This window comes from Blennius ocellaris (assembly GCF_963422515.1).
Source record: "Blennius ocellaris genome assembly, chromosome: 14".
NCBI lineage: Eukaryota > Metazoa > Chordata > Actinopteri > Blenniiformes > Blenniidae > Blennius > Blennius ocellaris.
In genome coordinates, this window is record NC_137663.1 from 13,261,280 (window position 1) to 13,274,705 (window position 13,426).

The window sequence follows — 13,426 nt, forward strand, 5'->3', positions numbered from 1 at the left end:
TACTTTCTAATTCAGTTAGTGATCAGCAGTGTAGCTGCTCAGCAATACCAGTGTTACCACAGACTGCAGCAGGGGTGTAAGAAGTCCATAATAAAGGTTATTAATCCCAGAAATTAGGCTAATGGATGAGAAAAAGAACAAGCCATTGGTCGATTACGTTTTCCGAAACGAAACAATCTTTTTCTGTAAGATTCTACTTCATTGCTGTAGAAATATGCCCTGCACCAGTGCATGAGGTTGAGCATCATTTACATGAATGCAGGTTAATCTGCTCTCAAAGTATCACTTGTAATCTAAATGAAGGAAAGTTTAATTTAGTTTCTAAAGAATTCCTCCAAGAGAATAAGAAATTGTCTGTAACCTACACAGAGGGGGGTTTTGTCCCGCATTTGACATTTTGGTGACATCTTATTCCATTGAGAAATATAAAGGTTCACATATTAGATACTAGTATGTGGCAGATGGTATAAGTTAGGTGCTTGTCAAATATTTACATGTTTAGCATTGTGCTCATAATGGTATGTAATGTGTGCCAGACATTTCCAAAAAGTAAGCTTGCAAGTAGAATTGCTTGAATAACAGGATATGAGGATGCTTTTCACACACACACACACACACACACACACACACACACACACACACACACACACACACACACACACACACACACACACACACACACACACACACACACACACACACACACACACACACACACACACACAAAATGTTGTGCAGAGACTTTCCTCAACAGCTTCTTGGAATCATTGAGATCAATACACAATTTGAAAAACGGACAATGTCAGCTGTTTGCGCCACACAGAGTTGCAGCACTGTGGAGAAGAATATGCTGAGTGAAAAGATATTTTATTTTGGAAGTTGTAGTGCGCAGACATGAACAGATGCGCTTTCCAACAGAATGGGCAACCCATCGAGAGAAGCCTGCATGTCCTGAGCTTGCAGTGCGGATAAAAGAACCATACAATTGTCAGTTTTCTCTATATTAACGACAAACGGGTCAGTGGAAATTGGCACAGGGTGCTTGCACATACTCACGAGTAATAGTTTGACAGTTTTATTTCTCTGTTTGTGTGAGAGAGCTTCCGGAGGTTAACATGATGACATACAAACGATTGTAAATAAGAGAGGACTCAACATTGCACTCACTGGGGTCCTTTTGCCAATTATACGCTGGGGAACAGTATTGGCGCACATTTACATATATTTTACAATCTGTTCCTGTCTACAATAAAATCATATTCTATCTTTGGAGCTTATACTGAAAACCCCTCTCTTAGGGTCGAAAACTAGAAATGTGAAGTGCAGTGAAGCATATACCAAACCTTTGGGATGTTGTGCATTGGAGCTTGGCTCAGGGAGATCAGTGTTCCTCCTTTGGAAAGCAGCACACAAATCATTCGTCTCAACTTCATGAATTTTGGATCTCCCAAAGGTGAAAACAGCTGTGTGGATCTGCACGAAGAACCTGCCTGTTAATCTCTTGTCTTGCTGTGCCAGTTCGTCTTTTCCTTGCTTTTTAGTCGAGTCTGCATTCTCCCCCCTCATTTTTTTGGAGACCTGACAGTACTCCCACTGTACATCCAGATTCGGTCAGTTTCGATCACGATTCCCATCTTATATGTGGAGGGGAGAAAAAGCGCAGCCCGGCGCACACCGCAGCATTCAGCGCACCGCGCAACAAATCCTGGAGACGAAAATACGCTTCAACTTTAGTTTCCTTCGCTGGATCACACCTGGTTCTGAAAGCCCCTCCAGTTTTCCCCAGGGTGTATTTTCACCGATGTTCTTGCCCACTCGACTTATCCACCTGTTGGGGGTTGATTGAGCGAAAAGCGGCGCCTCCAGGAATAAACGCAGAAGAGCCAGATGCCTGGCAGGCGGTCTGCGGCGCGCTGCTGCAGACGGGTCGTGCGCACTTGGAGACGCATTGAATACTGTGGCACTGCGAGAAGAGGGGAAACATCATCTAAACAAGCTACCGAGCCAGACACTCGCTTGAAAAAAAAAAAAAAAAAAAAAAATCAAAGTCCCACTCATACTACACAAGCGTGTTTTCCAGTCAAGTGCTTCCCAGGAAGACGATGTTATTTATTTTTTTTTTTTTTTAGTTTACCATAAACAGATCTGTGCGTGAACCCTTTAATGAATGGTCATCCAAAGACAAATAGCACAAAGGAATACAACTAAGACACACAGATGGACACATAGGACTGAGGCCTGCCAATTATAACAATATTTAGGAGGCGAATTAGACTCGAATTTACATAACGTTCATGATAATCTGCTGATTCAAATATTCATGAGTTGTTTTTTGAAACCAAAAATGTTGTCTGCAGGTTTTTCTCTCCATCCATCATCTTGGTGTGAGTTAGATTAGATCTATTTAACTAAGACATCTATTTAATTATGAAAACATGGTATTGAAGATACCTGGAGGAGGAGAGTTGAGAGTCAGCTACAAATCCCTTTGACTTATTTATCAGTTGAACACACTACACAGCTGGGAGTTGGAGTGAAGTGGTATATCACATGATACACAATAATCTCTTGCTTATCAGCTCACTGATCACACTTCAAACATAAACACAAACATTTCTCTCTCTTCCCCTCTTTTTACAGTCTTGTGCTGGTCTGATTTATAGGCCTGTTGATGCTGTAAATTCTTCCTAATGGTGTGTTAGGCTGTTAAATGTCCTCTGGCGTGTTTATAGAGTCTCCAAGACAGACTCATTCCTTGTATCTTTAGCTATATGTGCAGGTTTGGGTGTGTTTGTGTTCGCTGAACCTCCATTTGAATTGTATGTCCAGCCGCAGTGAAATGACACAGAGGACGTTTGAATATGGAGAGTCTCTGTTTATTCCGTGCTTGGCACTGTGAAGATGGAGACAGAGAGTCTTGGTTTGTGTGAATGGAAAGGATGGTTTGGGTTTAAACTGCAAAATCTATCTCTATAATTTCTCTTAATGAGCATGGGTAATGTTTTGTATGCTATACACTTGTATAAACATAGGAGACTTTCAGAAGATGGCAACTTAGTCATCAAATAAATAAAAAGAAAGTATTTGCATTTTTGACAGCCTCATGTGGACCTCAATGAGAAAAAATATTTTAAGAGGTTGTGTCCCAAGTGCGGCTAACGTCTTTGATGTAATCTTCCGAGTGGAAATAAATGGTGACACCCATGGAATAACGTGTTTTCTTGATACTCATGAGATGCAGCCTGAATCCCAAATGCAGACTTTTCAACAGCTATTCCTTCTCTCATGAGTGTTTGATTCAGATCACCATATACTAATAGCATAAAACACTTTCTTTTAAAACACCATAATACACATATTCGTTACCTTATCAAATAATAAATCCAACTCAAGCTCATGTATACTCCAACATGTAATGCTGCATGGAACTAAATGCGTGGAAAATTTGAATTTGACCAAAGATAAATCTTACATTGGAGATATACTGATTTATTAAGAGCAATATTGAATCATTTATAGGATAACAGGTATTATCTGTCTAAATTGCTTTTAACAAAGGTGAAATTGAGTTAAATGTACAGCAGACAAAAAAGCCCTCAATGCAGCACATTTGTACAGAAGACAGGTCAGAAACTTAAAAAAAAAAAAAAATCAGGTTTCTAAAAATAGTCTCTAAGCTAATTCTTCTCCCATAAAAGGGCCTTTAAAGGAGATTGATTGGAACGGACATTTAAACAGCATCTTGTGCCATGTGGTAGACAGCAGAAGTAACAGCAGAGCATTCTTCCTGCCTCACTTACACTGATTTATTCACATTTTTTAAAGCTGCCTCATGACAGTGGAGGCATTTCATTGTAATGAAGGTAACATCTCTTGTACTGCTTGATTAAATTTTGCCCTGAAGGGGAGCACAGTATGACTTCCGCAGCAGAGGGATTTAGAAGCAGGGGGCTCTTTTTTTGTTATTTATTCAAGAGTTACCGGCGGATGGGGAATTTTCCTTATCAGTGTTGTTTCACTTGTTAATAAAATTATTATAGCCTATTTCAGAGTGAACATAAGTGCAGTGCTATTACTGCAACTTTATTTTACTGATGACTCCACTGCTGCCGCACATCCATCCATCCGCCCATCCATTACATATCCACCTTGGCTCATGACCAAAAAACAGAGATTGTGTTTACAAGCAGCTAAAATAACTTTTCCCCACAAAGAGGTGGACGTCATTCTTCATGACCGAAAGAGGAGCTCATAAATCGTCCTTCACATTGCGAAGAGACAGTTGAGGTGAGTTTGGTGACGAAGATGCCTCTTGGTCGTGTCCCGTTGGAGGTTTACAAGGCACGTATGCCTGAGAAGAGGTCTCGAGGTTGGGTCATGACCCGATGGAGAGATTATAGATCTATTTTGTCCCTGAGTGGCTTGAGGTCTGCCTGGAAGAGCTGGAAGAAGTTGCAGGGGAAGAGATGTCTGAGTTTCTTTGCTCTTCATTTCTGTTTATATATCGAGCAACAGTTTATTTACAGTAGAAAAGTGGAACCACAATCAGGATATAGCTATGGCAAGGATTGATGGATGGATGGATGGATGGATGGATGGATGGACGGATGGATGGATGGAATGAGCATGAAGGTGGAATATTTCTGTACCTACAATGCAAACATTCACCCTCTCTGTCTGCGACACCGACTGCCTCCTTTCTGTCTTTCAGCCTTTTCTGTCTTTCCTCTTTTTGTTATTCCTACCCCTCCTTCACACTCGCCACACAGCCGCAGGTGAAACCCACTTTGGTTTGAAGCTTGACAAAGAGTCGGTCAGAGAGGAAGGTTATCGGTGTATGGACGTCCCTTCAAATTGTAAAGTTGTCTCGTAAACCTAAAACCTTTTTTTCTTTCATCTCTGTGGAAAAGCAGTGCTGTCCTCACCTCATCCAGAGCTTCTGACAAAAAAAGTCACCCTTTGATCAAGTTACACCCCGCCTTGTGTAGAATCCATTTTTGTCAGCATCATGATTATGTAACTCACAGCTTTTCATAACCCCACTTTTCTTCTGGGTGCATCTGTGGGAGACGTACTATATTTTGTATCAGCGGCTCCGGGGGTTTCCCTGGTAAATGTAGCTATCTCAGCTGCTTAAATCCCCATTACTCTCATGCTCTCTGAGAAGCTCCTGGGTAAAGTGATCAGTCTTTGTCGTCCCTGTAGGCATAGTAAGAGACTGCCACCATGCTTCCTGACACATTTTGTCTATATTTGTAACAGTGTGCAAACTCAACTGAGAAAAACATTAACTCGGCAATCTGTGGTGAAAGGTAATGATGTGTGTTTGTAATTCTTCATATTGGGATGTCACTGCTGAAAACCTGAACAGCATTTTTATTTCCCATTCTTTCCTTTTTGCCAAAGACTTCACCTGACTCTCTGAAAAGACTCACTTATATAAACTAACCTGCTTTTCTGGGTGCTGTTTGAAGCTAAAACTGCTTGGATTGTGTTTTATGTTGTGTTTGTGAAAGCCTTATGCAGCATGAAGGAAGTCAGGATGAAAGATCTGTTTATAAAGTGTGTGGCAGCTTAAAAAAAACCAAAACATCTAAGGTTTTCCAAAAACTGTTTGCAGTAACCCTTTGAAATAAACACTAAACAATGTTGTTTACTTTCATTTAAAGATTTACTTGCATAAGACCCACAAGGTTTATTGACAAAAAAGTTTTATTTTCACTAATGACGTCTCACAATCTCAGCCTGATTTAGAAATTATGTATGTGTTGATTGGAGAATGACTGGGGTACTACTTATAGGCATAAAGCCACTGCTGTTATTTTTCGGAAGCCCTAAAATGACATGTTTAAATAGTTTTTATTTCCTCTGTTTTGTCATGATAACAAGTCATTTTCAATGTTTTTCTTGAGATTTTGCATTATTTAGCATTCTTTTGTTATCTTGAGAAACAAAAATTAGTTTTCTCAATATTATAGAATAAATTATCTCATTATCTCAAGAAAACAAATGCTGTTAACAAATGTGTAATGAATGATACATACAGCAGCATTTGATGCTCCAAAGTGCACAACAAAGCGTGGAATGCAAAATAGAGATGCTGCGGCACTTCCTCCGGTGAGCAGCCTCGGCGGCCCCACCTACAACAACATTTGTTTTCTTTAAATACTGTGATAATTTATTCTCATAATGTTGGGAAAACAAACTTTGTTTTCTCGAGATAACAGGAGAAGGAACTCGAGATCTCCATGAAAACCACTGAAATTAACTCGTTATCATGGGAAAACAGAAGGGGAATAAAGTATTTAATCATGTCCTTTTAAGGCTTCCATTGTATTCTAATGTGTGTTAGCATCACTGAAGACCTGGAAGTTTTCATTCAAGGGGTTTATTAATGTATTCAACACAAGAGTTGATTCTATATGTTTACCCTGTGATAAACTGGTGACCGGTCCCTGACTTCACTTGTAGTAAACTGGGATCAGCTCCTCTTCAACCATGTATTACATAAAATGTTATACAAGATGGATGGATGAATACAACATGAATGGATCTAATTTCCATGTGCAAGCTATTTCCAAGGCAAAACAGTGTAGTTATTTCTCAGGAGTTTAACCAAGTGATGCCAACTATAAGTAAACAGTTCTTCCCTGAGAAACACAACCCACAGCTGCAGAAATGGCTGGGCTGCTCTGGCATCGCTCTCCAGACCCCGGAGAGAATAAACAGGTTGTCTCGGCGTGCACACACGTCCTCTGTCAGCACATCCCGCGTTACTGACCGGGATATATTCAAGGACAGCAGTTATCTTATCTTAACCATACATTTTATTTCTGCTATTGTAGGGAAACGTTTCCAGAGGGCTTTTATTTTAAAATGTTTTCTGAAAAAAAAAACATCCACCGTGAAAAAATAATTTGGGTGATTAAACTATGATAGTTGAGGAGCAGTAATGTCACCCACTCAATGAGAATGTCTTTTGTCTGATTTCTTTTCAAGGGAAACAATAATGTTTCACTTGGCTACTCTTTTGGTTTTGTACTATTATCATCAAGACATAAATGAAAGCAGTTGCCCTGGATATCACAAGAGTTTTTGGAGAATAGCATAATACCTTCAGACCGTATGACCGCTTTCCTGTTTTATGTTCAGCTGTACGTTTGAGTGCATTGACCTCCACCTGAATGTCCCATCTGCTGTCTGCTTTTAAAGCTACTTTGCACGGCAAAGGTTGCTGTAGTTTAACTACACTTAACACTTAAACTTGTATTTGCAAAAGATGGACCATTTTCAAACCTTCTTTTCCCAGCTGCTGAGAGAAAAAACTCAAGGATGATGAATAATAAAAGAGCAACCTATAATTGGAATAAATGTTTCGACATACCTTCACAGACTGGAGCGTATTAGAGTGCTTTGCTTGACAAAGAAAGTAACACTATGATAGTCGCACTTTTTTGTGTGTCATAAAAAAGCCGAGGATATCTATTCACTTCTGAAAAGCTTTACACTGCCTCTTCCAACGCATCTACTTGTAAAAATGTTTTAATGTCAAATTAGAATTCATGTTTTCTTTCTTCTGCCTTTAAAATTATGAAACCCATCCATCTGTGGTCAGCTTATCCAATTTATGGTTGCACTGACTATAAATCTCACCTCTTGAAACCTCACAGTGCACATGCCTTGTTCCAAATAGTCATTTTTAGTTGGTTACTAGACTTCCCAATCAGTTTATGACATATTACTGCCACAGACGAGTATCCAAGAGCACAACAAGCATAACTCTTCTTGTGGCATTTAGTTTGTTTTAATCTAAAACTTATGATGAATCTTGAGACTGTTACACCTGTTACATCTGTCACTCTGGACGTTTTGCACTAAAACTTGCTTTAGCTGAACTTACAATACATAATTAACAATAGACGTATTTATTTTTATATAGTTTTTCACACAAAGGAAAGCCCCCTGATTTTTTTTTTTTTATTGCTCCTGTTTGATACCTCCCAATGGAAGAAATTAGATTTGGATTTATATGCCTTTATTGTCAATGTACACAAAATACAATGGCATTCTGTTGACAGTAGCAGCATGAGTCATGGTGGGCACTGGAAGTCACAAAAGAACACGAAACACATATATACAGTAAAGAAATTAAAACAAATAAATGTGGATATGTACTCAAGTAGCAGCAAGGATATGAGCAGCAAGGCGCACATACAAAAGTGCCTATTGGACAACTATTGAAGTGGTGGGTGTGTTATTGTGGGTTATGAGTGCAGACTCTCCACAGCTCTGAGGATTACTACTATTAGATTACTATGTATTTTATGTACCTGGTCGTGATTTGGCTCAATAATTGAGTTCAGTTCCAAGTTCATTATTATTGTCTCCGCTCTCAGCAATTGTGAAGCTTCAGTGCCTGCAGACTTTTCAAAAGACAATAAACTTCATTTATTGAAGTGGTTTCTAAGCTTCTGTACCTGCTTCATCCCTGTTAGGGCAACAAGAAAATCTACAGATCAAGTAGCCAGGACTCAAGCCTTATCTTTAAAATCTAAACTCGCATAATTACAACAGATTGCTGATGCTGACTTAGTGCTGCATGCATGAGTTTGGCCTTATATAATCAATTCCATGTTTTTATATTTTATGAATGTTTAGAGTTTTCTTCATGATCAGGAAATGCATCACATCTGTTCACAGCTCAGCTCTTAAAACAGGATCTTTTTAAAGCACAAAATAGATTTGTAATCTACAGCAAAGTCAAAATTGCATGTAAGTTTCATTGATTCTGTGACTGTTATTTGAATTAAACAAAAGTCATCATATTTCTATGCTATATCCTCCGACAATAGATTCATTTTTTTAGTTTCCCGAGTAATCAGATAGATTGTTTTTGAGTTTATTGTCATGAAGTATCTATTTTATTGCATACTTTCTGAATCTTCTGTATTCTGAGATATCCTTGTGTTCGTTTATGCTGCACCGCATCATAACCCCTTATATATTCTGTGTAAAGCATTTCATATAGCTGAGAAGTACACATTGCAATGCTGAGAACCAGTGTAATGTGTGAATGTGCTGCAGAGGATTAGATGTCCTTCAGTACCACTAAGCTTAGAGGTGGGTTTGCACAACATAACATTCAGTCTCGTGTGGAGCCTCTTCTGTCTCGGCATATTACTGATTGCCGCTTGTTGCTTCTGAATACGACAAAAATGAAAGGGAGGTTTATTCCAGTAGTTCAGTGTTGCTTTTTTCTTTTTTTCATGTGAGAGGGTTTCTTTCAGGAATGACTCCGTGCCCTTAATTTTTGCAATAGCCATTCCCATTAACATTTTTCGAAAGTTATGCAGTGAGGGCTGTCATAACTAATTCTCTTCTTTTTCATATGTATTTCCCTATTTGAAAACCTCTCAGGTACAGCATACATTCTCCGGGCTGTCAGCATTTATTTGGCAGAACACATGGCTGGAAATGGTTTCAGGCTGCGCCTGTGTAAGGGCAATTGTGAGAAAAGGAAGGACTTGACACCGAATGTATTTCTCTGATGGCACCACTCTCTGCTCATGTTCTGGGCTTTTGTGTGGGCTGCTTTCATATCAGTGCTGCAGCATCAGCGTTCAACCGACTCAGCGTGGCAGACTCTGTGACCACGAGGGCATTGTAATCATCCCGACTATGTGATAAGCATCAGTCAAACTTCGTACAAGTCAAAATCACTTTTTTTTTAAATTTTAAGTGGTTTTTCCAGCCAAATGAAGCAACAATAAAATTTCATTATTTTTATTTCTTTCAGAGTTGTGAAAATATATATTTACCGTGATGTTACCATGTCAGCAACATCCTGTTTAATGTGTCACCCACAAGACAGCAACTACTGAACCACCCACCGGCAAATTGCAGAGGGTCGACTAATTAGGCAACACGAGCAAGAAATCCATACTTGCTCAGCTCAGGCTTTTTCGCTGATGCATGACCAAAGTCCAAAGAAAAATAGAATTGTTTGATTCCCTCTTTGAGTTAATCCCAACCTTTTGTGGCAATATCCTCGCTAAACAAAAAAGTGATATTCATGAAATAATCTGCCCATTGAGCTCATATGAATATTCTTTCATGTTGTTTTTTGATGTTTTTTTTTTGTTTTTTTAATAGCACCACCACTACAGGTGTGCTTTTTTATTTTATCATTCCGTTGATTTCCTCCCTCATTTCAAACACATGCAAATTAACATGGCCAAGCACCAATCTATAAATTATTTGCCGGTAGCAAGCGACAGACAGCCTGTCCTGGGTGTTGTTCTATCCAGTGGAACAAACATATCAGGAGAAAAGGACAGTAAAATGATTTATTTTGTTGTGAAAAAAAATGCAGGATGCCATTTTAAGTTCTCAGTAGGGGGTTTATTTTGAACCCTATGCATAATTAGCAAAAATAATGCTTTATATGCAATTAAATGGTGTGAAAACATTTCTGAGTGACTCTTGCTGCCTTGATTGTTTTGATATTTTGTGAGTGTGTGTGTTCATAAGTGAGAGACAAAAAGAGAATGTAAAAATGAGGGGAGAAATAACTGGCACAACTCCTGTTGCTAAGGCTACTGTTGTCCCCTGAGACGCAGCTTATGTCTGTGTGTTTGTTCGTTAGTGTGTGTGGGTATAGCCACAAGGTAGCGCCCATATGTATGCCTTAAGCATCAGTGTGTGTGAGTGTATGTGTGTGTTTTCATTTGATGACAGATCGTCTCACTTCAGAGAATTAATGTGCGAGCCTGTGTGCCCCGAGGGAGCTGGTGTGGAGCCAGGTGCTGCCTCTTGTCTCATCTCTTCCATCAAAACGTGCGACCACATGACCAGCCTAACGGCCAATTTTGGGAACAAGTGCAGTGCGACGGCGTCCTGCAGCTCCTCGCGTAAGCAAAGAGACGACAATGGCCGATGGTGTTGACATGGCTCATATATAAGCAAGAAAAAAACAACTCTCCTGTTTTTAGGCTCCACTCAGATGAATCGAATAACTATCAAAAATTGTGTTCAATAATTTAGCTTTTTTTTTTTTTTACATCAGAAATACCTGCTGTGTGCAACCTCTTTCCCCTTCGCCTATCAACCCTACAGCTATGGATTTTTGTGAACGCCCTGTTTCCAACATCCTTTCAATCTGTCGCCTCAGAGTGAATCCTATTTGTTAACATCCTACATTTCCTGGTCAGTGGACGCTGATTTACTCCAACTCCACACCCTGAAAATCAAACTAAGAATCAATTCTCACATCACAAAGCAGGTGATATTTAGAGTGCTCTCTCACTGCACTTGTTTTTAGTTTTTTTTTCTTCTATTTCCTTTGTTGGCTGTACGCCAGCATGTCAATCACAGGGTTAGTTATTACGGTCTGTAAATTGAGTGCTAGAGTGCAGTCTGAAGTGTCGTTGTGTCACATCATCTTAACACATCGCTGATGATGGCTAATAATTTCTTCTATAGCCAGTATATGGTTTGTGTTCAGCTTCTCTCCTCTTATGAATGAACATCAACTCTCAGAAAAACATCCTTCGTTATTTGACTGATTGCATTTTGCAACTGTTTAAATCAGATTAATGGTGTTTATACAGAAAACAGGATGCACTCGCTCTTCAGGTGTTTTCACTGATTTCCCCATTTACTATTACCTTCTAAACTCCTTAAAGAATAAATACAAAGGATTTAAATGATCATTTGTTTATGAGTAAGTGTTGTGATCTTGGTAAACCCAACAAATCCTACAGTATGACTTTTTTTCTAATCTTGTGAGATACAATTTCTTTTGTTTAGTTTTTTTGTGAACAATCACTAGCTAAATGTGAGACTCCCCATGGCGCACTGCTTAAGACAGACGAACGCTCTGCTCAAGAAGCAAGACATTGCCCCAGTTTCAGACGCACAGAGACATTGCTTTGAAATCTGGTCCTTCTGGTTTCAGATTCTCATATTTTCAAACTTGTCAGGCAGAGAAATAATTTTGCAAAAGTAAAATATGTATCTGTGGCTGGTGTGTGTGTGTGTGTGTGTGTGTGTGTGTGTGTGTGTGTGTGTGTGTGTGTGTGTGTGTGTCTGTGTGTGTGTGTGTGTGTGTGTAGTGTGTAGTGCATGTACTTACACAAGGTTTTCATTCAGCTCTGTCCTACAAAACCATTGTATTATCTTTAATGCAAATGGACCATGAAAACAAAGCACATCACTCGCAGAGGACGTTGTTGTGTTAATTATTTTTTTTCCAGACTGCCCTTGCTCATGGGGTTCTTTGTTACAGTCACCCTTGAAACCTAAAATACATTTTGAAACAACATACTTGTTTTTTTCTTTTACACAGAGCTGAAAGGCAGCCATATTTATTTCTAACATGCATAAAACCGCATGCTGCTGTTTTGCGGAGCCACCGAGGCTTCTGTCCACATACTAATAAGCAGAACTAATTGCTCTGTGAGAAGTGAAATAACAGGGTTAAAGCACTTCAGTTCACTTCATATATCCCCCACCATTCAGCTTTAATCATATATTTTTCATTATGTGTCCATTTTCATTTTCTTCTTGCTGCTTTGAGAAAATGTTAATTTCCACTAGCTGTCTATTTTCTAGCACCAAATTATGAATTATTCCTTTTTGTCTATCACTTCTACTTTGTGACCATATTCATTGATACCTTATGTCAAAGCAATATGAGTAAAAGGTCGTAATAACTATTATATAATGTACAGAGGCCATCATAGTGATACAACTGAACAAATTAGTTCAGGAAAGGAAGTCGAATGCAACATGAAAAATAAACTTTAGTCAGAGTCCCTGTGGCTGAACTGCTGCTTTGCCCGCAGTGTTTCCTACTTTGTTTCTGTTTCTTTTCCATTTACTTTCAGTGTTCAGCCATTATGGTCCACTAAGTGAAATATAATTGCTCCTTTGGATCATGTAGTGTAAGGGGTTAAACTATTAAATTAAGTTATAGAGCCAAGTAATGATCTGTTGCTTCAGTGATGTGGAGGTGGGCTTATTCTTTGTCGTGGCGGATGCAACTTATTCACTGACGCACCATAACCAACTCCAAACTGTCAAACAGAAGCTCATTAAACCAGTTTTCTCTCCCTCTATATCTGTTAGATATAAGGCTTCAATAAAAAATATGTGTTGCTAAGCAATTGTTCCATAAAATCATTACTGTGACAGTGAGTTACACATCTGGTTATACATATGTATTGAATAATAATCAAACACAACTGAACATCACATATTCAAACAGTCATTTATAACTATAAAGTTGGTCCCCGCTTGGATGTTCTGCTGTAGTTACACTGTGGTTGTGATGTGCTCCGTCCATCACAAGCACATGCGTGCACCACCTCCACTCATGCTTGTACTGACGCCTTTGGTTCCTGGTGGTAATTACCCTTATCGACCT